The following is a 27,511-nucleotide window of genomic DNA, read 5'->3' as shown; positions in this document are numbered from 1 at the left end:
ATCAAATAGATGCAAAAAAAAAAAAAATGCCATGCCTTTTTTTGTTCAGAAATCTTGCTTGTTTCTTACCCATTTCTTTTATGTTTGACTGACAAATAAGTGTTACATTATGCTTATTATTGTTTATGCTAAAACTGTGTGATCCTCATTTTAAATGCAAATCGAATGTATAAATCTCAAAATTAGGTCTAAATATGTTGTGAGTGTCTGTATTTAGGTTGGTAAGGGGTGAGCATGTGTAGAGATGGGAGAAGAGTATGAGTGCTGACTTCCCACTTTGTGTCCCCACAGGCCGTTTGCCTGAACACATCTCCTCCGGCACACCACAGCTTATCATTTAAACACAGAAGACTCTTTTGCTTCACTGAGCCAAATGCAGGCATTGCTATTAGACCTCTTACTTGAGACACCTAGAGACCAGAAATGTCCTGGCCTGTACTGAGCACACCAGTACCCTTAAGAAAAACCCAAGAGTTTCAAAGATGAAGTTCATCTAAGGTACAACAACTGTATATGGATCTTGAGTTGCTGCATGGTCATTTGGAGATTAAAACAAGCCAGGAAAACATTTCCAGGTCACATTAACTAAAATATCAAAGGGGAAAAAATAAGAAATGAAATTTTGCATCAAGAAAATTAAGCCTATTTTTAGGACCTTTAATATTTTTGCACTTACCCATTATTCTCACTGCTGTAATTGTGACAAAATGCCTTTGTTCCTCTATTGTAAGCCACTTTAGATAAAAAAAGTGTCAGCATGATTTGATACTTACGTCAGCATGATTTGAAAAAGTCAGCACACATAAATATAATGGATAAATATCTAATGTATTAATAATAAAAAAAAAAAAATATTATTATTATTGCTTGCATTGCATTGCAACACATGATTGTCATTGAAATCACACAAAAATCATGATGACTACATTTCTTTATTTAGATCAAATATGACCCAGACATGACAGGCTTTGCAAGATTCACCAGACAGTTAAAATGTTCTTTGAGGAACTTAGAAGGTTCTTCTATGGCATCAGACTGCAAAATTCTCATTGGTTCTAAGTGCACATGTTATTTTAAGAGTGAATCCAGTGAACACAGATTCAGAGTTGCGTGTGCCACGTGCATCTAGAAAGGAAACTTCAGCAGACTTACTTTTTAAATTCAGTTTCTTTCTGTCTTTCTTTAATCTGCAAAACCACTTTGTGATTGGTCATTTTCTAATTATTGTTTATCACAATGAAAATAGTTTTATAAGACTTTTTGAACGCAGAGAGGAAGTCATTTGTATTGCCACTCTAAATCCTCCACAGAGCAGGTGAGAGTGTCTTGGGGCTAGTAGCTGTCTAAACTGATAAACTTAAGTACATCCTGTATAACTGGAGATAGGAAGACAGAGAGATTGTGTTCATCATGTCCTACAGAATTTATCATGTTGGCGGTGATAAGAACAAATATCCATAATCTTCCTCTGGATGGAGCCCAAAAAAGAAGAGAGATGTAACACAAAGAGAGGGAAGAAAACATGGACTAACAGCTATTGAGTGGGAAATGGATTTCATTTGGATTCATTTGTCAAGCTCCGACCTGGAGGGGAAAAAAAAAATCACACCACTTCCTTTGTATATAACTCATATAAGTAACTGAATGTCTGTTTTTAAAAGTGAAAAAAAAAAAATCAATCAGTGTTTTGTAGTGTATATTATTATTATTATTATTATTATTTACTTACTGCTCTATGCAAGAAAACTACTTCAGAACTGATGAACAGGTGCCTGTTCGCAATGATGATGTCATTGCTCACGGTCCAATGAGGAAAGAGAAAAAAATAAACATACACATCTGTCATGTATAAACAAAACGTCCTTGTGTCTTTAAATGATCCTATATTTTTCATTTCAACATGTGAGTTAATGTGTGCTGAGATTTATTCTCATTTAAAGACTGTATTTAAAAAAAAACATGAGCAGAAAATTTCACTCAAAAATTGCTAATGAATCGTGAAACATTGTATTTTCTTGTCTTTCTCTTTGACTGAACACGAATGCGCAAAATATCACCATTTCTACGAATTTACGTTTTTGTAGTTTACACGCAGATGATAACTCTAAACTTGCACTTTGAATCAGATTTTCAGGCCACCAAAATGCTTTTTTGTGTAAATGAACAGCCAGAAGTTTTCTGTATTTAGTTATTTAGCCCTACATGTGTCGCCTCTAGAAATAAGATCTCAACAACATCTCAAACTTTCCACAATCATAATTCAGAGATTTGATCTCAAGCATCTCTCATCAAATTTATCTAAGAGAAAATTACCTGAGCTGGTATCCACACAGTCTACTCTTAATGTATTGTACGTCAACAACTGTCTCATGTCTATTTTTATTCCTCCAAAGAAATTTTAGAAGAAACATCTTGCAACTTCACAGACACTTAATTGAGAACTCTATTAAACCCCATGAGATATGAAAGAATGACCTCTGAGCAACAAAATGTGCCTCTGGGGAGTTACATCAAAAAGAAGACAAAAATTTGACAAATTAGAGTTCGTGTTGAGAGGCAAACCATTTTATCTGATAAAACCAGGCAGGCACACGTTCATGGCATCAAGCTTTTGACAGAAGCGCGCTTCACCTCCATAAAGAGACATTAATCAAACAATCAGCATCTATCATTATTCCCGAAGAAGATTTATCACATTAAAAATATTCTCAGGCAAATCTGGCCTCTTTATTACAGTCAGCCTCCATCCAAAAATAACTGCTGCTGCCATGGCAACAGCTGCTTCAAAGTAATAACAGTAAATAGCTTATTGTGGCTGTTTTGAATGGCCAGTTTGCAGGAGGCAATTTCAAGCCAAGCAATTATACTCTGATAATAAGATTTGGCCTCAGATTTGGCCAGCAGAGACCTGAACACACACAAACATACGCACTGCAGGCCTTTTCTTGTGTGTTTTGTCTTTTTTCTTTCTGTGGCTCAGTGGTAATATCTTAAATATTGAATTGACTGCTACAACAGCTCAGTGTCAGCGCTAGTGAATGAGATACAACTCAGTGTGGTTAACTAACTCCTTGTGAGTATACTTTCTGGGTTTTACTGAACCATCAGCATCACTTCTGCTGTTTAATAAGTTTATTGTCTTGGAGAGTATGAGTTTGATGTTCAGTCTGACCGATAAAGATCTGATCACGCTGCATTACAGATTTCAAAGCAGTGAGAGCTCTACTAGTGAAAACTAGTGTGCTGCAACAACTTCATATAATATATAGCAGTATAATTTAAAAGTAAAGCAAACGAGACAGGAGTACCGAACACTCAGCATGTTTACTCAACTTCCAACCTATACTCATGTCATTACATCACTTTCGTAGAGATACAACAGTTCAGAATTTACTCTTTCAAAATAGTAGTCACAATGCAATGTTACTCATGAACACATTTTCCCCCTTTTAAATACCTATACCTCGTGGGGTAACTAGGCAGCAATAAAAATTGTTAAATCTACTAATTATTAATCTAAAAGCAGTCATCTCGTTCATTTAACCAACCTTTAACTCTCTAGTATATAACACTGTAAAACATATTTGATAACAGCAGTGGTACAGATTGTAACAATTATGTATTATTAGAACTTACTGAGTCAGGATAGCACAACTTGGTAGCATAAGCTATGTAGACACAGTGCATGCAATACATCAGATATAAGGAACATAGTCATTTAACCAACTAGGTTTGTGAACATTAAGTTTAGGTCTGAGTATTGGTACATTGACCAGTGTTCTCAGCAGGAGTTTATGTTGTGCATGGGAATGGAGGGAGTTTAGAAGCATTCCAAGTTTTCCCATCGCTCAGAACATATGTACCCACCCCCAGTTTCTTGTTAACTGTGAGAGGATCTGTGAACTTCCTGTGTCCCTTAGGAACATGCAGATGGTTGCGAACTCTCACTTTATCCACCTCCTGGAAGCAAGGAGTGTTTGCTCTACGTTTGGCATCAGTATACAGTTTCATTTTATGTTGCAGCCGTGTAACCCTTTGGCAAACAGTCATATCCGTGGGTGAGCACACAGGAAGAGATGGCAGAATAGACAGCCTTGTGCACATTTGCCTGGCCATAGAGGAGCTGAAAAGGTGAGGTACCGGTTGCAGCATGCAGAGTGGCACAGTACACTTGCAAGAATTCAGTTACAGCAGGTTTCCATGGCAGATGTTGCTGGATGGCCATTTGGACAGAGTGTTTGAGCACACAGTTTAACCCTTCTACAGCACCATTAGCTGCTCGATAGTAGAGAGAGGTATGATGGTGCTGGATATTCCATTTTTCCAGAAAAGCAGCGAAGGCAGCAGATGTAAATGGAATGCCGTTGTCAGTAACTGTGCTCAATGGTTTGCCATGGCGACTGAATACAGATGACAGAAACGAAACCACAGAGTCTGTAGTGACAGTGTGAGTAAAGGAGACCTCAGGCCATTTACTGTAATAATTAGTCAATGTTATAGCAAACCTGCAATCAGATGCGGCAGTATCAAACGGTCCGACTACATCCACAGCTACTTTCTGCCATGGTCCATCTGGCAGTTGCACCGGCTGAAGAGGAGCAGGATGTGACTTCACAGTTTTGTCATTGAGTTGACATACATGACAGGAACGGACAGCATGGTGAACTTTCATCCCTGGCCACCAATAGAGATCACGGAGGCACTGTTTAGTTCTCACCTCCCCTTGGTGTCCTTTGTGCGCTATGGAGACCAGCGAAGAGCAACAGGTACAATCAGTCGTGGGCCTCGGAAGACGAATTTGTCCATAATTCCAGTCACAGCTGATAGTATGACAACAATTCAACATCTAGTCCCTTGGGTGAAGGAGGCCAACCATTAGAAATCTGTGTACAAAGTTTGGTTAGTGCAGGACAAGAAGCACATGCAGCATCAACATCAGCAGCGGTCAGAGAATTACAGGTGGCTGACAGAAAAGCAACATACTCCTCATCCACATCATCATCCTGAGCTAAAGCAACAGCACTGTCTGTGGGAGAAGCAGGTAAGGGCATACTTGACAGACAATCAGCAGGAGCATTTTGGGAACCTGGACGGTTACCAAATCATAATCGAATGACATGAGACGTGCAGACCACCTTGCTACACGAAGTCCAGCACGGCCTACACCGTTAGTGGTAAGCAGGGTTGTCAGAGCCTGGTGATCTGTACGTAGAGTGAAACGGCAGCCCCATAGATAAGTACGCCACCTCTCAACGTCCCAGACGCATGCTAGTGCTTCCTTTTCTACTGTGCCATATTTACGCTCGGCAGCCAACAGTGTGCAGGAAGCAAAGGCTACAGTACGTTCAATACCATCTGGACTGACCTAGGAAAGTATAGCACCAAGACCATAATCAGAAGCATCTGTGGAGTGCATTGCAGGGCCAAATAATGCCAAAGAAGGGCTGTTTGCTAGCAAATGTTTTACTTTGGTCAAACTTTATTCCACCTATTTTGATCAGCTGAATCCATTTGGAGCTTGTAGGCATGCGCGCACTGGAGCTACAACAGTGGCAAAATCAAGAATGAACTTACTTTACCATGACATAAGTCCAAGTAAGGAGCGCAAAGTAGATGCATCAGAAGGCGCAGGGGCATTGAGTATTGCTGTACTTGTGACTCATCAGGACAAAGGCCCTCTGCTGGCACTGTATGTCCTAAAAACAGCAGGCTGGTTTGCCCGGAAACAACACTTGTCTATATTGAGTTGTAAGCCATTGGCTTCTAGGCGCTGTAAAACTGCTTGCAGTGTTTTGTCATGCGAAGACATGTCACGCCCATGGATGATAATATCGTCCAGATAATTTTAACCCCTGATAAGCCAGCAAGGATGATGGTCATCATCTTCTGGAACGCCGCAGGCTCTGAAGTTAATCCATAAGGAACATGACAAAAAATCGCTACAGGCCATCATGGGTAATAAAGGCAGTGAGGTCAGAACTGTCCTCGTGCAGCGGCACTTGGTAGTAAGCATTAGGCAGGTCAATAGTAGTGAATACAGAAGAACCTTTAAGAGCAGCGAGCAGTTCATCCATATGCGGAAACGTAAAAGAGTCCACAATTACAGGAGGAGCAAGGTCAGAAAGGGCATTAGAAGGCAGTACTTGGTTGTTCTCAATCCTCACATGCAGTGCAGACATGAGGTCCCTCCCATTAGTGGTGTGTGCCTTTTTCCACAATGAAAAATGTATCAGGAACAGTGAAACTTTCACAGAAACTTTCACTGACAAATACCCAACAACCAGAATTTGAACTTTTGTGTAAGTCACAAGCCTGGCTGTCGGTTGTGACAGTGCAACATTACTGGAATGACATGCATAAGTACTATAAGGCAAGATAGATACAGAAGACTCAGTGTAAACCACCAAATTCACTGCACAGGCCTAATCGGCTGAGGTAGATATGGTTACTGTACTTGTAATGCTGGGTGGGCAGGCTGGATATTCTGTGTAGAGGACAGTAACTTCTGGTAATTCAATTTCATGAACCTCACGGGTGTTTGATTGAGTGGATCGGCACACTTTAGTGTAATGTCCAGTCTTTTTACACTTCCTTTTCCCTACATGAACAGAATAAAGAGGTGCACTGCTTATATGGGGGCAGTAATTTGGCTGAAATTTGAAATGGATTTAGCCTGATCAGAAGCAGATTCAATCTGACTTGCTATCGTGACACCTCTGTCCAGTGTGAGATCAGTTTTGAGTAAAAGTCTCTCACATATTCATGGGCTTAGCACATTTTCCACTAAATGATTGTGAATCATGTCATCAGCACACGCACCAAATTCAAATGTAACAACAAGTTTACACAAAGCAGCTACGTATTGTATAACTGTCTCGTAAGGAGCCTGGCAGCGTTTATGGAAGGCATGACATTCAGCTACTATGTTAGCTTTTGGCACAAAGTAGGCTTTTAGTACAGCCTCTGCATCCTTGTATGTCGTACCTATGTTGATCAATTAGTAGAAAATTTGCTGTCCCTCTGTCGTGGCAGCAAGGCAGGGAAAAACTCGGGAAAGGCACATTTGCAACAGCCATCTTTGCGACCAAAACAGCGGAAAGAAAAACACTTAAGTCCTCATTGCAGGTTTGTGGTATGTAGCAGTATAATTTAAATGTAAAGCAGACGAGACAAGAGTAGCGAACACTCAGCATGTTTACTCAACTTCCAACCTATGCTCACGTCATTACATCACGTCCATGGAGATACAACAGTTTAGAAATTTTACTCTTTCAAAATATAGTAGTCACAATGCAATGTTACTCATGGACACACCATGGTTCCTAGGGGCAAGGCTAAGCTAGAAAAAAAAAGCCCTTCATCAATGAAAGACAAAGAAGAGCCAGGGTGAGGTTTGCATAAGGATTGGACCATAGAGGACTGGAGTAAGGTCATCTTCTCTGATGAATACCGTTTTTAGCTTTGCCCATGCAACACCTGGGTGTCTAATGGTTAGACTGAGACATGGAGAGGCCTACAAACCACCCACTATGAAATTTGGTGGAAGATCGGTGATGAGCTGGTGGTGCTTTGGCAAGGCTGGAATCGGGCACATTCGTTTTTGTGAAGGGTGGAGGACTGTTTTTTTCCAGCAGGACAATCTGGAGCCAATCTCCAGATCTGAAAACCTTGTGAATGTGATAAAAGAGGAAGATGGATGGTCACAAGCCATCAACCAAAACCGAGCTGCTTAAATTTTTGTGCAAGCAGTGGCATAAAGACACCCAACAGCAATGTTAAAGACATGGAGAGCATGTCAGAACTCATTTTTATCTCATAATTTAAAATTTTTTGTTATTTTTTTTATTTTTTTTATTCAAATATTATAATTTTGATTCATAATTTTAATGTCATAATTATGACTCTTTGTATCATAATTTAGACTTATGTCATAGTTAAAGTTATACCTTATCTCATCATGACTTAGTATTTCATAATTTAAACATTTTAATTGAATTTCTGACTTTCTGACTTTTTTCTCATTATTATGACTTAGTGTCTCATAACTTAATCTTAATTATTATTATTTATTTATGATTTTGTTTTATGTTGCAGATATAGGCTTCCATACTAAGCTGATACAAACATGTCATTTAATGAATGTACCTTTAAATTCAAAAGGCTGTACGTAAGTCCCGGCTCGGCTGTCTCGCTGTACTTAAGTGCAGCCTTTTTTGCTTTTATCTGAAGAAAAAAAAAAAACTTACTCACATAAAACATGATTTCATTTATTAAATGTCATTTGCGCTGAAAGATATTGTGACTGACATTTGAAATAGCTGACCTCTAGGGGAGCTGCAGTCATACAGTAGCTGGTGAAAAGGTGTTTTTTTTGTTTGTTTGTTTGTTTGTTTTTGTCATAGTTGTTTGCTAGTAAACTAATCAATCGACATCCAGCACCAGAATTATACATTTAGAGAATATACATTTAGATCTGTAAATTTATTAAGAAAATTAAACTAAATCATTACGCAAACATGACAGTACAGGCTAAAGTTGCACAGCTCATCCTTACAGGTAAACCAGAAAGCATGTATTCTCACATAGGCCATGACAGCAATCCGGCTGTACATTTAGATGTTAAAAGGGCTCCTGGCATACAGCTGTTGAAGGTTATTTTCTGTGCTTTTAAATGCTTCTTGGTTCAGGCATCTGAGGGAGAGGAGAGTGGTGGGCGTTTGCCTCTGTTAGATCATATGCTGAGCTGTCAAGGGTAGGCGCAGGTTGGCTGCACTTCAGATTGTGTCTGAATCTCAACTCACTTACGGTAATTATGCTCTATGCTGGAAATGTTTGCCGTGCCTTCTTGCACAAGTGCATGAATAACGCACACACACACGTTCGAGCACATGTTCTCACATTCTGCCCCCTCATATACACATTCTTGTGGATTTTAGGATAACCCACTCTCTCTCCACACACACACACACACACACACACAGTCAACATAACTACACCCACACAGAAGACAGCTCATATATCTCCTTTCTACTCGTTTCATTGAATTGCATCTCCATGGAAACACTTATGCATATGCATAAACCACATTCATTTATAATATAATGCTTATTTCAATAAAAATCTATAATACAACACAAGAGTGTCAGAAATTGTGATATTCTAATGTTTTACAGTACGTGTTTTTTTTTTTTTTTTTTTTTCTGATGGTCTGTTGCTATCATGTGATGCAGCATGTAGCAAAGCTTGATAAACTCTGACAGTCATAGTGAGTCCATAGTAACCGTTTCCATGGAAACCAATCTGAAGTGAATTAGCAATTAAAAGTGCTGAGAAACCCCCATCGGTGAATAGGACTATCTGCATAATGTGTGCGTGGATGGATGTGGCTTTTATTAGCAGACAATGAGGAATTGTTCTGTGATTCTGACCAGTGAACCACCATTGTTGTAGATGCAGGGATGATTTTATTATTATATTTATTATTTTCTTTACCAGGTTGAATTAATTCATACTGTATGCTCATTAGTGTCAAAAACCTTGTTAATTAAGAAAACAAACTGGAGTAGGATCTACTTTCAAACAATTTTCCAATCAAAAAAACATTTAAAAAATAATGTCAATTAACACTGAATTTAAACTGAAATTTTGAGAGAAAAAAAATGTTTTTGAGGTTGTGAATAAAGATTATTTAAGTGCTTTCAAAATACTATTTCTGTTTTTCTTTTTTTATTATTATTATTTCCCAAAATTGTTGTTACTGTGTAATTGTCTATCAAATTTACTAGCAATTTATGAGTGAAAATTAAACACCAGATTTACAGTGTAGAAAAACTAAAATTGTATTTTCTTGTAAAACATATTTTAAATGATCTTATTTACAATTTCATTCATTCATATATTTTATTTGAGAATATTTTTGTCCAAGTTAGTGTCCACCAGTCAAAAAATCATAAGTCTGATTGCTTGGAAAGAAAGTTTTGCTGTGATTTTTTGGGGTATATTAAAATAACAGCAAAACTTAAAAAATTATATGGAAATGTTATAGTCAAAGTGATCACTTAAGCCTGTAAAATAATTGATTTACTTTCATTAAAATTAAACGTAACATTTGTGCTCATAACTAAAAACAATTTGCTACTTACAGTTACTTACAGTTACTGAGATGCAGATCATGCGACAACAGCCCCACTCTCCTGCCCTTCCGTTCTCTCTACAGTGATGAAACAAAATTCCCTGCTCCATTATATCACTACCTTTTATTCCTCCTTTATGCAATGCATTAAAATGACAAAGTACACATGTATCTTGAATGAACACAGTCCATCATTTCTAATGATGATTTATAGCTTTTGTTAAGTACTTGGTTTTGAGCAGAAGGGCTGTTATGGTTATTTGATGATGGTATAGTTTATCTAATGCTGTAGTTTAATGGGAGATTGTGGATGAGTGATTCTCCACCCCCCGTCCACCCCGCCCCCACCCCCTCACTCTCGGAGTGATGCTGTTACCTAGGCAACAGAGCTGGAAACAGTAGCACAGATCAGCTGATTGCCATGCTGTTCACATGAGCATGTGATGAGAGGACACACTGCATCCCTCATATTTGTGCTGATGCTATGAAGGGTGTATTATGGTGTGATTCTTTTTTAATGCAAAGCATTCTGTCTTTATTGCATGTGATTTTGTTCTTGATTATTCAATATAGCGTAGCAGCTCAGGATAAATGGATCAAACTCAAGTCCATTCTTTAGTCCATCAGTCTCTGGGGAATCAAATTAATGCAGTCTAGAGCAGCTCTTTATGAATATATGTGGCAGCCTGTCAGAACCATCATGAAATAATAAACCAACTACAGATTTCCATGGCTGAAGTGTTTGTGAAAAAGATCACCACAATGTCACACTGTTGTGGGGCGACTGGGTGGCTGCTGGTGATATAACTGGTTGCTATGGTGTTCTGGGTGGTTGTTAGACTATTATAACTGGTGTTTTGGGTTCTAAGATTGTTGCTAAGGTGTTCAGAATGATTGATGGGGTATTCTGGCTGGGAACTAGGTAGATGTTAGAGTATTTTGGGTGGTTGTTAAATTTTGTGCTATATGTTCTGAATGTTTTTAAGGTGTTCAGGGCTGTTGCTAGGGTGTACTTGCTGGTTGCTAGGTGGTTGTTAGGGTATTCTGACTCGTTCAATTGTTGCTAGGGTGTTTAGAGTGATCAGTGTTCTGGCTGGTTGCAATGGTGGTTGTCACTGTGTTGTTGGTGCTTGTTAGGGTGTTCTTGCTGGTTGCTAGGTGAATGTTAGAATGTTTTGGGTGATTGTTAGGGTCTTCTAGTTAGTTGCTAGGTGGTTTTCAGGGTGTTTGGGGTGGTTGTAATGTTGTTCTGGCTGGTTGATAGGTGGATGTTAGGGTATTTTGGATCTTTGATGCTAAGGTTTTCTGATTGGTTGCTAGGTTGCTGTTTGGATGTTTTAGGTGATTGTTACATTGTTGCTAAGATGTTCAGGTTGGTTGCAAGGTGGTTAGTTAGGGTGTTCTGGCTGGTTGCTAGGGTGGATGTTACAGTGTTTTTGGGTTGTTAGATTGTTGCAAGTTTTTTTTTCAGGGTGGTTGCTAGGGTGTTCTTGTTGGGTTGCTAGGTAGAGATTGAAGTTTGGTGGTCATTAGGGTGTTTTGGGTGATTGTTAGATTTTTTTTGCTAGGGTTCTTCTGCTAGTCGCTAGATGGTGGGTTAGTTAGGGTGTTTTATATCTGTGTGGTTTTTTTTTTTTTTTTTTAGATTGTTGCTAGGATGTTCAGGTGGTCGCTATGGTGTTCTATGATGTTTTGGGTGATTGTTAGATTTTTATTAGGGTGTTCTGGCTGATTCCTATATGGATGTTAGGGTATTTGGGGTTTTTATTAAATTGTTGCTAGGGTGTTCAGGATGGTTGCTATCTGGTAGCTTGCTATAGTGTTTTGGGTGGTTTTTACATTGTTGCTAAGGTGTTCCAGCTGGTTGAAAATTTGGATTTTAGGGTGTTTTGGATGGTTGTTACATTCTTGCTAGGGTTTTTAGGTTGGATTCTAGAGTGTTCTGGCTTGTTGCTATGTGGTAGCTTGTTAAGGTATTTGAATAGTTGTTCTGGCTGTTTGCTAGGTGGTTGTTTACTATCTCCATACAAGTCTCTATAATGTTTGTGGCCTTTAGTTATGACTCAGGCTCCTCATTTTATTATAAACAGATTTTTTCGCCTATTTTATAGTCCATCAGGTGATTGTAAATCTGATGAAGTTCAGGCCTGCCTGTTTGTAATATGCACTTTTTAAGTTAAAGCACTAGATCACACTTTACTACCTGCACCAACAGCAGAGGAGCCTGCTGTGTGATTTACAGTCATTTGCATGAAGTGGTTCAGTGCATGAAACTCAAATGAGAAATGTGGGCCATTTTCTCAGAGGTGACCCTGCTGCTATACTGCTGTGATCTGCTAAACTGTAACAAAGTATTTATAGTTTCCACGTTATCATTCCAAACAGGTGTGTTAAGTGGTGCAGATGGTGATGTAATTTGGTGCAATGTAAAGAGCTGAATGCTTATGATCACAAATGAAGTGTTTGTATTCAGTTGGCGTATTTGCTCAGCAGGGGCCCCTGGCTCTCAGGTGGGGGGTTGGACCCGAAAACACCGATCCTCACGTTTACAGCAGCAGAAAGCCTGAGTGATGTCAAAAAGCCCATCTCACTATGAATTAGGGTAATTGGACAGATTAGAACATTTCATACATAATTGATCATTTCACGTTCAATGTTTGCTTATGTAGTCGATTGACATTTGTGCGACAGAGCGGAAATATGACACATCTGAGCCAGTATTTAAATAAAAGAGAAACTCTGAAATCAAGCAAAAGTGTCAGGTGTTGATGTACTTCAGGAGATATACGTTTATTGGAAAGGTAAACTTCATGTATGAATTGTCACAAATCAAAATTTTATATACACATTTATATATGTGTGTATGTATTTGTTTGTTTGTTTGTTTGTTTGTTCAAATGTTTAATATTTAATTTGAATAAAGTTGGTGTTTAAAAAATGAGACATGATACATTGAATAAAGAAACTGAAACCTTTTTGGACATTTATTATTATTATTGTTATTAATATTGATATTGATAATCGGTATTGGTTGATAGGGTGTTCTGGCCGGTTGCTAGGTATGTATGTATGTATGTTTATGTTGCATTATATTCGTGAGAACCGGGTGTGCATATTTGCTCACAATACAATTAATTTAATGGTCCTTAAACAGTTTTTATGCTATATTTAATTCCCTTTTCGCTGTGAAATGTGAGCCAGAATCTTCTTGATGGGTTTCTAAAGATTCACCTGATATGGATGCAAGAATAACATCCCCATCTGCTGTGGGTCCATGTTTTATTTATTTGGCTCTTCTACTGCTCGTGCCACACAGGGCATCTACTCATATGAAATACTGTAGGGTGTAATTGTGAGATTTAGTGGTCGAGCTGAACTCAGAACTGATCTGATTGAATCATGACTGATAGCATTTAGAATGAAGGTTCCTGGGGTAGGTGTATCCCAGTCTGAGGGTAAAGACAGCCTTCAGGTAAAGCACAGACAGCACAACACAACACACACACAAGCACACTATAGAACCAGGACCGGATAATCAGTGCAGTGGCCCCAAAAGTGTTTTGAATGTCACTGCAACCAGACGGCAATAGATATACTAATTAAGACAAAAAGTATTAAAGACAAAATTAAGCCAAAAAGTATTTTAAATAATAAAATATATATATATTATAAAATAAAAGCAAGTTCAAAATAATAATAAAAAAAAAAAAAGAATAAAAATAATAAAAAATAAAAAAAATAGACAGAATAAAATAGACAGAAACACTGGTAGCACAAAGAGTACGGGATGAGTCGCATGCTATGATTAGGTTTAATGGTTTGTTTGAATATCTAAGCTTTATTGTGAGCAACAGTAATAGTAATGCTCGCCTTAGCAAACACAACTGGTAAATCTAGTTGATTAGGGTTAGTTTGCATTTCAGTCTACTTTTTTTAACCACTAAAATTAACTCACCCGCCTACATGCATATGAGCTCGACATCAACACGGCAACAACACAAAGAACCTTTTGGCCTGTGTGTTTGCATATGACTTCACCAAAGAGAATCTTTCATCTTATCAGTCCAAAACTGTGCAGGCATTGAAAATTTAAGATTTCAAACCGTTACGTGAGACAGAAACCAATAAAATATTTCTTATATTAGTCTTCAGATTTTCCTGATAAGAGGTATTGCTCAGGGAAAGATGGGAAAAAATCAGAGAATGCAATTAGGGAAAGATCAAAATTGCATCTGAGCTTGAGGAAGGGAAAACCTTATTTATTAGCTGAGGAGATGATGTTTGGACGCCCACATTCCTCGCAGGAACCAAGGAAGCATGTGTGTTACCATACTTCAGAGGCATGACAAGACGTTTGCATCGAGTCATGCAGAAAAACAGCTCCTGTGGGTTTTAAGCTGAAATATAGAAGCTGGAATTAGATGATGACATACCAAACCAAGGCAGCATTTATTTGATTAATAGGTAATACAGTGGAAACATACATTTGTGATCTTTTTTTTTCAGGATAATTTGATGAATAAAATATATAAAAAAAAAAAAATAAAAAATATATATATTCACACTTTTAAACTATTTTAGGCATCCTTGATGAATAAAAGCATTCATTTCTTTAAAAAAGATGTTCATACGGTTCTTTCCCATACAATGAAATCTGAAAAAATCATACAGACAAGCGGTCAAGCTCCGCTAAAAAAAGCACTATGAAGACCTGAACATAGACATGCACTTTATTCTAAGTCTTATTGCTTTTTGTGTGGGGAAAATGGAAAAAATCTCAGGAACTGCACGCCAGTGGTTTGAGTCTTATCTCTCAGATAGGTCTTTCAAGGTATCTTGGAGAGGTGAGGTGTCCAAGTCGCAACATCTAACTACTGGGGTGCCTCAGGGCTCAGTTCTTGGACCACTTCTCTTCTCTGTCTACATGGCATCACAAGGTTTTGCCATTCAGAAACATGGCTTTTTCACTGCTATGCTGATGACACTCAACTCTACCTCTCAGTCCATCCTGATGATCAAACGACAGCTGATCGCATCTGAACTGCTTGTGGTTTCAACAAACCCATCGCTTTATCAAAATTTCACCATCCAGTTAGTCTCATCAATCATAGCTCCTTCAAAAACAGCTAGAAACCTTGGAGTTGTGATTGATGATAAGTTGAATTTCTTGTTGAAAACAAAATAAATTGAAAACTGCCTGGTCCTGTAGATTTGCTTTGTACAACCTTAGGAAGATCAGGCCCTTTCTTTCAGAACATGCAACACAACTCCTTCTTCAAGCGCTTGTTCTATCCAAGCTGGACTATTGCAATGCTCTCTTGGCAGGTCTTCCAGCCACTTCTATCAAACCTCTACAATTAATCCAAAATGCCGCTGCAAGATGAATCTTTAATGAGCCGAAAAGAATGCACATCACACCTCTGTTCATCAATTTGCACTGGCTACCAATAGCTGCTTGCATAAAATTTAAGGCATTAATGTTTGCCTACAAAACCACCACTGGCTCTGCACCACTTTACCTAAATTCATTACTTCAGAGTTATGTCCCCTCTAGAAGCTTGCGTTCTGCAAGTGAACGTCGCATTATTGTGCAATCTCAAAGAGGTACAAAATCACTTTCATGGACTTTTTCATTAACTGTTCCCTCCTGGTGGAATGACCTGTCCAACTCAATCCAAGCAGCTGAATCCTTAGCCATCTTCAAGAAACGACTAAAAACACATCTGTTCCATCCTTATTTGCCACTCTAACTCAAGCACTTTCTATTCTATTTTAATTCTACTTTATCTTCTTTAAAAAAAAAACACTTGCTTTATATTTTCTTCTATCTATTTTAATTCTTTTTGTGTGTGTGTGTGTGTGTGTGTGTGTGTGTGTGTGTGTGTAGATAGATAGATAGATAGATAGATAGATAGATAGATAGATAGATAGATAGATATAAACCGTGCTATGTGTACTGTGTTAGGCTAAATGAGACTTGTCATTTGCACTTACATATTGTTGCTCTTTTGTTTGTTTTGATTCCTTCTATTGTCCTCATTTATAAGTTGCTTTGGATAAAAGTGTCTGCTAAATGACTAAATGTAAATGAGTCATCATTGTAACTCTTAAATCTCATTCTCACATGCACATTCTCAAACTTTGCACACCAAGATTTGTTGAGTGGCACCACACACACACCGTTAGTTCTTGCATCTATATATATATATATATATATATATATATATATATATATATATATATATATATATATATATATATATATATATATATATATATAAATGTGTCTGTGCATGAGCGCTAAGACAGACCACCTACTGTATCAGCCTCGGTGGTGATGCAAAGGTAAAGGATCCAAATAAAGCATGCTATTAAGCAAAAGTTCACCTGCTAGTCTCACAAAACCTCATAAATTCAAATTAAACTCATTTTTTGTGTTCCAGACGCCTCTATCTCATCGGAAATGTCTGGAAGAGTACGTGAGGCCCGTGGCATTTCGGTGGTCAGCGAGCGGCTCTGCTGGAGTCTGTCTGTCTCTGCGGGTCGGACAGTTGATGCCAGCGATGACATGTGCATAGCCATGTGAAGCTGAACACCTGAGCGCTCGTGCCAGACCTGACGAGACGCGCGCTCACAGAAGATCGCATTTACTTTCTCAAGTGCAGAGCGGGTGCTGTATAATCATTTTGACTCAATAAACCAAAAGAGAGCATTTGACCACCACTTTATCCTCGGAACAGCGGATGTTGTAAATACAAGCCTGTTTTCATTTCAGGAGATCACACTTTTGATTTACTTCCACTGGGCGGCGAAGAAAAGCGCGCGTCTCCTCTAATTTACGCAAACTGCCGCCCGCTTTGTTCCGCGAATCCAAATAATAGCGTTCTGCCGGGAAGGCGATGCGAGGGAAAGGTCCTCACGGCTCATGTTTTGTTATAGTCTGAGCTCATGCTATTTCCAGTTTAATCACACACAGCCAGGCAAATTCCACCATACTTACTGCCTCAGTTAAATGCCACCATCACCCATGCGGCCTGGACACTTGATTACTCCACTGGAGGCGACATTCATGACAGCTGAATGTGAGACGAAACTGAGTGGAAAGATGCTTATAACGGCAAAATAAAGATCAATAGGTTTAGTGCGCTGTTTTCTCAACATGGGTGCGTTTCCCAAAAGCAACTGTGGTCTTAAGTTCCGTCGTTACCAAGAGTAACCGTTTTAGATCGTCTATATAATTTTTTACCCATTGTTCCACATTGATCTAAAAGACTATAAGAATGCTTCAATAAGAAACTGCTAATAATATTATTATAATTTACCAAATAGGCTACTGTAACAACCTAAAAATAATTTTCCCTGATAATATTTCAAAACTCTGGCTAACCGGAAATAGCCATAGAACATTGAGAAATGACGTTTTCATAACTTAATGAGAATGTTAGCAAAACGTTCTTAGAACGTATTTTTGTTAGCTGGTTTGATCACTCATTTGATCCAATCAGTTAAACGGGTTTGCAAAATTGCCCTGAAATTGTTTGATTTGTTCGGACAGTTCACTCACTCACTGAATCGTTTCCAATGGTTGCTTGCTTGCATTGAAATAACAGCAGCATATTTTATAAGACAGTAACACATTATGTTACTACTTGCATATTTTAGCATCTAAAAAAAAAAAAAAGAAATACAATAGTTATTTGGCCTTTCTGATCCAATTTTGTGTGGAAAATATCTTTAACTCTCTGGAGAAAAAGAATCTGATATTATTTTTGGCTGACATTTCCAGTGTGGTAATGATCACTTTTGGTTCATTCATCATAGTGTTAATGTAAGGTATAATTCATTGCATTGCATAGTGGGACACATGCACATTTTGGAAAATGCAGTAGGTCACCTGGGTATTTCATGCATATGGAAAATTTGCATATTAACCATCTACTGCAGAAACAGTAGTATGAACAATAACAAATGTCACCAAGAGCAGCAAAAAGCTTCTTTTTGAAGGTCAGAATGATATTATAAGGAATGGACTCCACAAATCAGTTGGAATATTGAAGAATAATTAAATATAACATTTAAGATGGGCTGAAAGCAAACCCATGCATTTGGCATAGCATCACCTGAAACATTTAGAAACCCTGTTTTCCAAGCAACACTGTGTTGCATGAAATGCTACTCCTCTTATACTGTGTAGAATGTGTATTTGCATTGGCAAACATGCTTTGGCATTTAGCATTACACTGTCATCTGTCTTCTTGGGGCCGCAGGCCGATACGGCTGCCTTTTTGCTTTAAATATTTATGCATAATCTGGAGGGGACATGGGAGCAATTACAAATTCATCATCTGGACCTGATCAATAGCTAATACAGGTTTCTAAATAAAATGCTTTTAAGAGAAGTTACTTGCCCGTTTATTGTTGGCAGACAGACACAATTAGTCCACAATACAGCCATTTGCAATTAAATTTGTGAATATCTGGACTGGCAGATAGTGAGATTGATTTTTAAAGACCATATATGCGATGCTGGGAAAAGTTATTGGCTGTCTCTTATTTTTATATTAGCACTGCAGGATCTTATTGTGTCTGTTGGATTATTTATGTATGAATGCCACCCCAGCATAAATAAAGATTACGAGGCAGATAGGGTCATAAAATATTATTGAACAGCATTGTTTATTGCAGATTTCCTAGATTAAGATAAAGTTTGTGTTTGGTTATCTTATTCAACATGTGCCCAAACACATACATATGCACTGTTTTTACTATGATACCCCCTGTTGTTGACATCACAGGGGGACATCAAATATTCCAGAGAGAAAGTGCTCAGATGAAAGATGATTCATGTGGAAATCATTTTATTCAGCATTAATAATGCATAACTAAAATACCTGATCTTAGACCTCTGTTTAACAGACAGATGGCCAGTGACTTGACATTTTTTTCTTTAGAATCCAACCACATCCTGTAGTGCTGATGAATTTAGAATTATAATCTAGATAAAAATTTTCTATATATTATATTATAATCTTTTCACCCTGATTAAAATAAATCTAGGTCATCTTATTTTATGTTTCCCATTGTTAATATTTTACCCTGATGTAGTAATTAATCAGTTTTCAGGATTTCATTTGTAAAAGCTGGGTAATCATTCTTATTTGCATATTTATGAGGTTTAAACAGTTGATTGGACAAGCACAGAACGTGACCAGTTTTAATAACCACTCATCCATCTGTGAGGATGTTTATCATTCCAGTTAATGCTGCAATACCCAGGGCATTAAAGTTTCTGCAACTATGCAGATGCATCATTGTTCATGAGGCAAGCATTGTTAACATTGATGATTTGTTTCACACTGTATACCTTTGGTTATTTTGTTTGTTTATTTAAATACATCAAGAAAAGTGCAACGTAACTTGACAGCCAATGATCACCATGTATTTTCATTGTATTTAAAAAGCAGTGTTGACACTTGCACAATTACTCTGTTTGTGGCCCACAGGAGAACAATCTGTGGACGGTGTAACTTGACAAGATGTAGAGTTTGTTTCTTCATATTTGGAGAAATTCAGCAATTTCTTCAGTTGCTTACCAATGGATTCTCTGCAGTGATCGGGTGCTGTCAGAACGAGAGTCCAAACAGCTGATAAAAATCATCACAATTATCCACAAGCAAGAAAAAGAAGTAAAAATAAATAAATAAATAACTTTAAAACGTGACTTCTGGCTAAAATGCCAGTCCATAATGGATAATATTACTTCTGCCAGTGAAAAGGTCCATCTCCTGTTGTCCTTTCACATCTAAATGAGGAAATGGTGCTTGATCTGAACTAATAATCTCCTGATTCAGATGACATAACTGGAGAAAGCAATATTATGTATTATGGACTTGTATTGTGGTCAGAAATGATGGTTTGAAGTTGCTCTAATGATGAATTTGTTTCTTACAAACACCCAGCTTTTCAGTTCACAAGATGATTGATAGACTGGAGTCGTGTGGATTTCTTGTGGATTATTTTGATGGTTTTATCAGCTGTTTGGACTCTCATTCTGACGGCATTCATTCACTGCAGAGGATCCATTGGTAAGCAAGTGTAATGCTACATTTCTCAAAATCTGTTCTGATGGAAAAGCAGACTCATCTACATCTTGAATGGCCTGCATGAGAGTGAGTACGTTTTCAGAAAATTTTCAGTTTGTGATGAACTATTCCACTGTGTTTTATGAGCACTTTTTACCTAGAATAATGGTGCAATTTGATGATAAATGGAAATCAATTTTAAAATGTCATCTGTGCTCCTAAGACAAAAAAAAAAAAAAAAAAAGGTGAAAGATTTGGAACAACATGACGGTGAGTATTTTTATTTTTTTTATTTTATTCTAATCTATACTAATAATAAATTAAAAAAAAAAAAAAAAAAAAAAAACGTAATACTGCAAATAAATGTACACCATCACACAATGTGTCATTATGTGATGTGTATGTACAGGAGAGAGCGTGCGTGCGATCAGCGCCCTAATATAACTGTCTTTAGGACCCAGTTCTCTATCTGTCTCTTTCTTTGTACTTATACCACCTTTCTTTCTTTCAGGAGAAAAAAATAATAAATAGTGAGCAGTATGAGATTCATTAAAGAAGATCTGAAATCACGGCGCGTCAAGGCGCGTAGGTGCGTTAGTTAGAGAGAGAGCGAGAGAGAGAGACGCGGGTGAGGATCAGAGACCCTCAGTGATGCTCATATGCATTTGATTTTATAGTGAATTATTGTGGGAATTAATTAATGCTCGTTCCTGATCCACGTGCGCGCTCTTGAATAACATTCGTGATCCGGTTTCATCGGCTGGGAATAAACTTTCACATTCCGGTTGTTATTTGTCAGCCTTTATCCATAAGGACAAAGCGGACCTGGTGGAGCACAGGTGGGTGTCCTATCTATAAAGTACAGCATCGTTGTGGATATTGTGCTTCTGGCCATGTGTGTAAATGATACTCGGCCATATGTTGCCATTTATGTGGAAATCATCATCACAGCGCGAGCTGTGGTCACTTGGTCATGGTTTTCTCATCTCATGATTTGAAATGTTAGTAAGGGATATTGATATTCATATCATGAATTGTTGCACGCTGTTAATATTAATGAAATGTCTGGGATCCATCATCTAAGATCAGCAGGTGGATCGCACGGACCCTCATCATAGTGTGTGATTGGCAGTATTTTACTAAAACAAACCTCGGTTTCTTCACCTGATTTGAGGAACTGTCTTCTTCTACACAGGTTTGAGTGGCAGAAATGAGGGAGAGGTTCGCGTTTTATCTTCTCATCTTCGTGTTGACGCTGTTTTGGCACACAAGGTAGGACTGACAGTCTTGACTCTGGTTTTTAAATTGGCTTGAGGATGTAATACATAAAAAAATAATTGCTATAACCTTAATTTGAGGATACTGGTATTGACTGGAAACCTCTCGTCTTCGTGCGTAACTGGAGACTTTTACGCGCACGACTCCGGTGGTCACCAAAAGAAATCGCTCTGCTGACAAAGACTGACAAAGACTGGCTTAATGTTTATTTGAATAGGAATAATTAATGCAAGTTTAATTCATGCAAATTAGATTAGTATTTGTTTTTCTTTGAGAGGTTTCGTGAAATCATTGGTTTTTGTACATGATCAGTGATGAGTCCTCTAGGTGGTGCAGAGCAGCGTGGAACCATGAGGAGCGCTTTCTCATTCAGGGGAGGTACTACAGGTGCATAGCTTTTTTTTTTTTTTTTATTATTATTATTAAAACTAAAAGCATGTACCCAATCATGCGTTTAAAATTCTAATTATGCATAATCCTATTAAATATTTGTACATTACATCAAAAGACATACAGAAAATGTCACTTAGCCTATTTTTTTAATTGAGACCTCAGTGGTTTGTAATTGTCATATCGATTTGTCAAAAGGATGTTTATTTAGCAAAATATTTGATAAAAAATAAATAAATGTATATATTTGCATATATAAATGTATATGAACGTGTTTTGTCTTTTGTCAAGGGAAAATAGTATTTTGCAATAAAAAAGCGTAATTTCAGAATATTTAATATTACATTTAATTTGTGAACACTTAATAGACTCTTCATGAATTTCTAAACCCTCATCTCATAGGCCTTTTCATAACAGTGAAAAATGCAATTTCAAATAAGGGGTCTCTAAATATTATAAAATTTGAAATACTATAGTTAAGTTTAGCAAGAAAACGGCTTTTCATAGATACTGATGCAAATGTTTTGAGATAAAAGGTGACACAAGATCATTGAAATTAATATGTTTGTATATTCTAATGGCTAGTATTCTGTGTTTTTAGACAGTTTGTTAATCGCAAAGTATTGTGGAAAGTGCAAATCATAAAATTTAACCAAAGTGGTTTATTACACCTGTAGTACCTTACTTTAAGTGCATAACAGCAATTTGCATGTGTGTGTGTTTTGGAGTGCCCAGTGAGTGTTTTGGTTGAAATTTAGCTTGTTTTGATCCTGATGAAACAATAATTAAGAGGGTCAACCTTGATGTTTTTACAAACCCTTGGTTAAATAGTGACCACATGGATTATAATTACTTTGACTGCTCTGTAACTCAGCTCAGGTTTACTGCCTATTTAGTTTTAACTTAATATGATGGCCTGTTTTCTCTTTATTTATATTAAATCATCGACTTAGACCCTCTCCCGGGAGTGAACATGGTCACACCATGCCTTACCAATCAATAAAAACCAATATCAGATAAATCTAGATAATGCATGTGATAAGCAACCCAATCCATCTGTTTGTGTCCTCCAACTGTAGAGGAACCGTAAAAACAGAGTGCATTCTATTACTCTAAATGGGTCGATACTATCCCTTCAGGTTCCTTTATGCTCACCCAGATGGTAACAGAATGACCGGCTTCAAAGATGCATAATTAGCTATAAAATACTCTCAATTTATGGGAGGCTTATGTAGGAATTAGCTACAAAATTGTTCTTTAATGAAGTATTACCCCATGGCAGAGCGCAGAATTATTCATATGCTGATTTGCCAGCTGAACGACTTTGGAGCATTTTGGATGTAAATCATGTTCAGAAGAACTTGCTCAGTCATGTCCGTTTATATACTATGGCTTTGTTCCAAAACCTAGTCAGCTGCCTCACTGCTGCCTACATAGACAGCTGCCTTGCACTGCAGCATCCTGCAGTAAGTGACTGATTTGGAATGCTCTACGTAGGCAACAACTTCATTAGCCCAACAGCTCAACTCACGAGGCATGGCTGATTCCAATAGAGTTTGATGTTAGCATGTTTCTAAACTAGAGCTGTAGTCAAGTCCAGCTTTGTCGAGTCCAAGAAAAGTCCAAGACCAGGACTAGTCGAGACAGAATCAAGAAAGAAGTTCGAGTCCAAGTCAAGTCCAAGTCCAAAAGTTTTGAGTCCAAGTCAAGACCAAGTCCAAATGAGAGAAAAAAAAGATCCTCTTTAAGGCCACATACGAGAGACAGCATATCTCCTATTCTAAGAAAATAATTTTATATTATTATTAGTAATGATCAAAAAGCATGTGCAAAGTAACAGCTTTGTAGGACAGGGGTCCCTAAACTAGATCCTGGAGGGCCAATGCCCTGCAGAGTTTAGCTCCAACTGGCCTTAACACTATCTGGAAGTTTCTAGTGTGTCTAGTAAGAGCTTGATTAGCTGGTTCAAGTGTGTTTAATTAGGGTTGGAGCTAAACTCTAAAGGACACCGGCCCGTTAGGAACGAGTTTGGAGCTGTAGGATAAAATTATTTTTTATGTACTTTATTTACATTTAATTTACTTTATAATGCTGTTGTTTGCTGACATCATGTCTGTGGTCAAAAATTAAAATGACTGATGCCTTGGCGCAGCGCACACACGCAAAGCTCGGGATATGACACATGCGCACGGTTAAGGCTAGAAGGGATACGTTTGGTGCTACTGGGCATGCGCATATAAATACATCCTAATTTGTCACACTGTACAACAGTAATAAGTATTTCATTATTGTAAAGGGTAAGTTTAAGGCTATTTAGGTGTAGACGTTAATAAAACACAATCTAACAGGTAGAAAATTAAATTAGAAACATCTAAACTTTTCAGAAAGCAGCAAATGCACCGCTGGTCATGTGACAAGAATCAACGAATCAGCTTCATCCTTTCCCGTAACAAAATTGAAAACTAAACCAAGATGGAGAAACAGCTGATCATTAGCAGAGCTACTGCAAGGGATTTTTAGTGCTAGAAATCCATTTATCCTTTGCTGAAACTTCTGCATCTTCATGGAGAGCAGGTCATGGTTGCTTAGCAACGGCAGACGCCACTGGAGCGCAAGCATAGAGCACAGGCTACAGTGTGCTTTGGAAAAAAGGAGAAAACATTTTTCCACACGTTTTCAGGTGTGACATGCAAATGTGGTTTTGTTTTGAAAGAGAAAAAAGTATATTGCTGGACTCGGTTGAGACCAACGAGAACATTTGGCAAGTCCAATGACCAAGTCCGAGACAAGTCCGAGTGCAAACCCCCACGAGTCCGAGACAAGTCCAAAATGATAGAAAAATGTCTAGAGTCTGGACTTGAGTCAGAGACCATACTCGAGTACTACAGCCCTATTCTAAACTAAAGATGATATATACTGTAAAGCATAAAATACATACTGCATTAAATAGTCAATTTATTTCGATTTTGTAAGCATTTTATCAATACTTTCTGTAAATTTGTATTTTCTGTCACTGTTTAGATGCAGTAAAGATGCCTGGGTCACGTTTGCGTTTCTTCTGTCGCTGGTCATAATTCTAACCTCTAAATCAGGATTAGGAATAAAATAATGTCTTCAGAATCATTCATACACATGGCATTTGCCTGAGAATTGAGCAAATAGTTGGAAAACATGTCTTTGTGGCAGTTTTCTGGTGATTCTGGGATAATACAGGACTTCTTCACCCTACAAATAGTTATTGAAAGCAAAAATGCTACAAAATTCACTATGTTTTGTAAGGAAATGCAACATGCTCGAGCAAAACAGGCACTATTTTTGGAATTAGCACCCTAAAATTTGTAACAAACAAATATGGGATATTATTCATCAAATGCAGATGCAAAGCAGTCTAATTGAAATTTTCTTTACATTGTTATTTAGCTTGTTGCATTCATGCATGCAGTTTGACCAAAAATGTATTCTTAGAAAATAGCTTTTGAAGAAAAAGCTATGTTTTCTCAATAGTCAGCACATAGGCTTTAACAGTCAGCTAGCAAACAGATCAAGTTGACGCTCATAATGCATGCATGATTGCTTATGCTAATTAAACCAATTATGCTTAAGTGTTAATTATATTCCTCAGCAGCGTTTCACATAAACTTTACTGTAAGTAGAACATGTGGAATAGAGTGAAAGACCACTCTTATCACATCACAGCAGTGTTGGGACGTTAGCAACACTAACATATCCAAAAAGGAGAAATTTTTCCAAAAAGTAGCAATGTAGTCTGTCAAAATGCTTGCTGTTTTCGTGTTTCATTGTATTGCGCACAAGCAAACTAAGGCAGTAATCAAAGCACACTCCTAGAATAGTTCTGTCTCTCTCAAGCATTGAGAAAATCCTGTTTATTTCAGCAAAACGATTCATTTAGAGTGGACTGTTCAGCTTAATGCTTTAAAAATAGTCATGAATGACAAAAGTCATAAAATTGCCTGCATGTCATTTTATGTTTGTGTGTGTGTATGTATGTGTTTGTTGGTTTAAAATTATTTTATTTGTAAAATAAAGATTTTGAAAAACGCTGTTGTTTTTAACATAATGCTTCTGATTCAGTGTATAATGAATTGCTTAAAAATCATCACTTACAAAAGAAATTAAATTGCCTGTATGCCATTCATTCATTCATTTTATTTATGGGGAAGTCGTGGCCTAATGGTTAGAGAGTCGGACTCGCAATCCATGTGTGTGTGCACTTTGGATGGGTTAAAAAGCAGAGCACGAATTCCAAGTATGGGTCACCATACTTGGCTGTATGTCACGTCACTTTCACTTTATCTTTTTATTTTTTTATTATTATTTTATTTTGTAAAATACCTATTCTATTAAATTCTGTTGTTTAGAATTATGCTTTTGGATTCAGTGTTTTATAACAAAGTGGTTAAAAATCATTACTTAAAAAAGTTATAAAATTTTCTTCATGTTGTATGTACTGTATGTACTGTATGTATTCATTATGCTTATGATTCTTGTTACATTATGTAGTGTTTCAAATATCATTACTTACATAAAATCATACTTATAAAAGTCATAAAATTGCCTGCATGCCATTGTATTCATTAATTTAGTCATTTGATTAATTTTAAACCATTTTATTCATTTAAACAGTTTTATCAATTAACTAATCATTATGACTTTCGTTCAGTGTTTTATTAGCTGTGTTTAGTGTAAATTTACTATATGTGTAAATAGGTTGCATGCACATGAACTGAGATCCTCATGGTTTTTATGTCAGAAAAAATACTTTCTAATTAATTTTCTAAACGATGCAATCAGATTATTATCTAAAACATGTAAAAACTTTATTGTAGTTATTGTATTAATTGTAGTAGTTATAACTTAACTGTAGTGATTTTTACAAACCTGCATTGCAGCTTACTACTTTTTAAAGACTAGTTTGACTGTAGTGCTGTCTTCAAAGTACAGTAGCTTCCCCAAGTCTGACAGCTAAAATGAGTCTCAAAGTTTAAAAGATTTAAATTTAATTGGAATCCAGTGCAATAATTCTCAGAACATCTTAGATGAGAGCTGTAACTTGCAGCTAATGAAACTAAGATCATTTAAGTGCTAAAAGACACCAAGAACATTGTGAAGATCAGTAATTCCTCATTTCACTTAGTCTGTAGTTTCTCCGCCCTCATTTTTGAAGTCTCTGAAGTCTTTATATGCTGTTTATGAGACTGTTAAGTTCACACACATACACACACTCTTTTGACTTTGTTGTGTAGGTCAGTGTCTGCAGATGCCACAACAGATGCCTTCAAAAATAACATCACCCTGTTCACACGTATCCTGGACCGGCTGCTGGATGGCTACGACAACCGGCTGAGACCCGGACTGGGAGGTGAGTTAGTAGTGTCTGAAATAAATGGGTTGCTTTTGATATCCAGTTAAAGATAAAGGATACCACAGATGCCACAGAGCAGATATGAATGCTGAAGCATCTCTGCTCTTCTCTAGAATCGAGTTTATCTTTCCTTAAGCATCACTACATCTGTAGCATAATGGATTTGAACAAAGCCCTGACAATGAACCTTAAGTGCATTTATCTCTAGTGGTTTTATCAGTGTGGTTTGTGTCTGATGTTATGATG

General features: G+C 37.4%; 1 pseudogene; it reads left to right on the top strand.

Annotated features, from left to right (window-relative positions):
- Positions 1 to 20,601: 20,601 nt before the first annotated feature.
- Positions 20,602 to 27,511, top strand: part of LOC109105232 — a 62,780-nt pseudogene continuing 55,870 nt past the window's right edge.

Source organism: Cyprinus carpio, chromosome A14 (assembly GCF_018340385.1).
Source record: "Cyprinus carpio isolate SPL01 chromosome A14, ASM1834038v1, whole genome shotgun sequence".
NCBI classification, from domain to species: domain Eukaryota; kingdom Metazoa; phylum Chordata; class Actinopteri; order Cypriniformes; family Cyprinidae; genus Cyprinus; species Cyprinus carpio.
Note: the sequence above shows the minus strand (reverse complement) of the source record. Positions and strands in the feature narration are given on the sequence as shown.